This window comes from Suncus etruscus, chromosome 4 (assembly GCF_024139225.1).
Source record: "Suncus etruscus isolate mSunEtr1 chromosome 4, mSunEtr1.pri.cur, whole genome shotgun sequence".
NCBI classification, from domain to species: Eukaryota; Metazoa; Chordata; class Mammalia; order Eulipotyphla; family Soricidae; genus Suncus; species Suncus etruscus.
Genome location: NC_064851.1, coordinates 124444314 through 124447917, shown reverse-complemented (window position 1 = coordinate 124447917; position 3604 = coordinate 124444314). Strand labels below are relative to the sequence as shown.

The following is a 3604-nucleotide window of genomic DNA, read 5'->3' as shown; positions in this document are numbered from 1 at the left end:
TTAGAGGCTTTGATAATGGTTAAATCTGAAACTGAGTATATTGGTAGTTATGCCAAGATTTTTTAGGGCGCTACAGAACCACATGCAGATTTTCTAGGTAGATTACAAAATGTGGTTGAGAGATAGGGGGAAGATATAGATGCCTAAAATGCCTAATAGAAACTTAGAAATTAGTAATGCTAACAGTGTCAGGAAATATTACAACCTATAAGAAAAAAAGAGAGGGCACGGAGAGATAGCACAATGGTGTTTGCCTTGCAAGCAGCTGATCCAGGACCTAAGGTGGTTGGTTCAAATCCTGGTGTCCCAGATGGTCCCCCATGCCTGCCAGGAGCTATTTCTGAGCAGACAGCCAGGAGTAACCCCTGAGCACTGCCGGGTGTGGCCCAAAAACAAAAACAAAACAAAAAAAAGAAAAGAAAAAAGGAGGATGTTATGGGGTATCTACATGTTTGTAGAAATGTCAGCTACTATAATAACACCACATCTATCTCCTCCCCCAATGGTTCTAATAATTATACTTCTGAACATCCTGCCACTGTACCTTTGACTTCTGCCTTCCTTTTCTCATCCCCACAGCTACACCTTTAACACCATATACTATACAGGTGTAGACCCCAGGAAATCAGGTCAGTGGCTTGACTATATCTTATGCCATGGTACCATTAACAGCATATGCTATTCAAATGCAGACTTCAGAGAATCAGACTACTTTCCATCATACAATCAGAGCAGCTGGACTTTATCCAAGGTGTGGTAAGGGATCTCACTGCCAATCAGCTCTCCAATGCTGAGATGGCAAATGGGAAAAGGTTTTGACACCTAACTCATGAGGGTAGGCAAAATGCTTTAAGTGTGGCAAAATGGGACATTTTAAAAAACCAATGCAGCAGGCAAAATGCTTTTAGTGCGGCAAAATGGGACATTTTAAAAAAACCAATGCAGAGCACAACCTCTTTTTTTTTTTTTTTTTACCAGCTCAGGGTTCTGCCCCTTTGATACCAAAACTAATTCAACCTGTCTCAGGAAACAGGGTAAAATGGCTTTTTTTTTTTTTTTTGGTTTTTGGGTCACACCTGGCAATACTCAGGGGTTACTCCTGGCTCTATACTCAGAAATCACACCTGGCAGGCTCAGGGGACCATATGGGACGCCGGGATTTGAACCACTGACCTTCTGCATGAGAGGCAAACTCCTTACCTCCATGCTATGTCTCCGGCCCCAAAATGGCATTCTTTGGGCACACAAATTCAAGGAACTTTATCATCAATAATTCAGCTTCCCTGTCCAGACCAAGGCAACTCCGCAGCTTAAACACATTAAAACCTGCCACCTCTGGAAGCTGCAGTTTAGACTTTCTATGTCCAGAAGAATTGACCATCTGTCCAACCTAATGTCCTTAGAAGATTAGGTCTGGCATAACAGAACCTCTTCCTCAAGGAACTGTGGGTATTATTGTAAGAAGCAGTTTAATGTTTAAAGGAATAGTAATTCACATGGGGATTATAATTCTGACCATGTAGGGGAAATAACAGTTCTTGTCTCAATACCCACAATATGGACATTTAAGAAAGGTGAAAACATAGCTCAGATATTATTTCTTCCTTATGTTATGGGAAATCAGAGTGCATCAGGTAAGGAGGCTTTGGAAGTACTAACCCTGAGGCTTCTGTTAATGCATTTAGAGACTTTACAGAAAATAATTATTTTTTTCTGTCACATTCCTTTTTATATTTTGAAATATGGAAAGCAGTTATTCAGCTGTTTTATCATCCCCGCTGCCCACAGCAGTGGTTCTTTCTCACCACTCCTGGTCCAGCCTTAGGCATTGCAGTATTGTGTATTGCTATGGGGCTTTGTGGGGCTGCACTGCTAGAACTAAGAGGTTTCTTTGGTTTGTTTCTTTGGTTTGTTCAGAGCAGGAGCAACACGGGAGGGCACCACAGCAGTCTCTTGAACTTGTCTGGCTGTGATAAGGTCAAAGTCTTTCCCATCAGAATTTGCATCAAAGAACTTATTGAACCATTGAACAAATTCAAAATTGTCCTGAAAGTTCCCTTTTACTAACTTGTCCACAGAAATTATTTTGTCAACACCTATCCACTTAAAACATGCTTATAGTATTTTGAAGTTCTAAATATATTCATGTTCTAGCTTAGCTTGAAATTTCACTTTCTTCAAGGCAATGGATCCAGGAAACAACATGTCCATAAACTGAGAATAAGCAGCCCCTGAGCACAGCTGTTCAAACTTCATCAGATTTAGAGGCAGGGACTCATTAATCCATGCCAGTATATAATGTTGACTCATATTATCACTGACTGATATTGATTATACATTCACTGCCATCTTCAGCTCTGTGGAACCACTCCACCCTTTACAGAAAATTAAAAGAGGAAAATTTAATGTTAACTCTTGAAATTCAGGACAAAAAATCTCTAGTATGTTTTATTCCTGGGCAGAAGTATCTGTAATTTTTTTTGAGATATTGGCCTCAAAATTGAAACCTACAAGAAATATTCAACACAGTTTAGAAGGCAGACTCTGAACAAAAAAGAAGGCAGAGTCTGATTTTTTTTCTGTAGATATACTTAGCCCAGCACAATGCAAGCAGTTACTAAATTCATATAAACCTTACAATTCTTTGTGAGTCTCAGCTGTGGTTAAAATGTTGTCCATGTAATGAACCAAATATACCTGGGGAAAATTTTCACGAGCTGGACGTAAAACTGCATCAACAAAATATTGACACATGGAGGTGAATTTGCCAGGCCCTGAGGCAAAACTGTCCATTGAAATTGACGCATAGGGACCTTATTATTAAGAGAAGAAACTGAAAAGGCAAATCATTTTCTGTCTTTAGGGTGTATAGAAATGTTATAAAAACAGTCTTTTAAACCAATTATTATCAGAGTCCAATCCCTTGGAATGGCTGCTAGGGAAGGTAAGCCATTTTTCATTTTGCCTATAAAAACAATTTAAGAATTAATAGGCCTTAAATGACACATGTTCAGAGTGGGAGGAGCCCGTGTATTATAAAATGTATGGGTTCTTATCTCTAGTAGATAAGAGCTTGTTTCTATACATAGATCTCCTCCCCCACCCATTTTTAGTATGCCTTTGCAAAAAGGAATGGCGCTGTATTATATTGTTGGTGCATTTCGAGTAAGAAAGTGAGGCTACAGAATCTTTGTGTTCTGGTTTTGACCTGAGCTTACATAGGTTAAAATTTTTTACCTCTGCATGCAATAAATCAATTCATATCTGTACCAGGATGTTAAAACCCTTTCTTGGATATTACAGGAAACTTGATGGCAAAGCAAAAAAGATATTCCCAAGGGGATACTTAGGTCTTTTAGAGCACATACTGACCAAACTCTGTGGAGAATTGAAGAAAAGATTATGTCTTTCTCGCAATGAATGGTTAAAGTTATCAAGTTATAGATCAAGTTATCAAGTTATATATCTATTTAGACAAAGAGCTTTGCATAAAAAGATTGAAGGATTTAATACCCAAGCAGTGAACATATAAAATAAAGTCAGATGGATTTGTTGCCAATTTTGAGAGATTTCCTGGTTTAGGCTTTTGAGGCCTGATTTGGTT

General features: G+C 38.7%; 1 pseudogene; it reads right to left on the bottom strand.

Moving 5' to 3' along the window:
* Positions 1 to 1753: 1753 nt before the first annotated feature.
* On the bottom strand, positions 1754 to 2349 carry LOC126006878 (microtubule-associated protein RP/EB family member 1-like; annotated as a pseudogene).
* Between the last annotated feature and the right edge of the window lie 1255 nt (positions 2350 to 3604).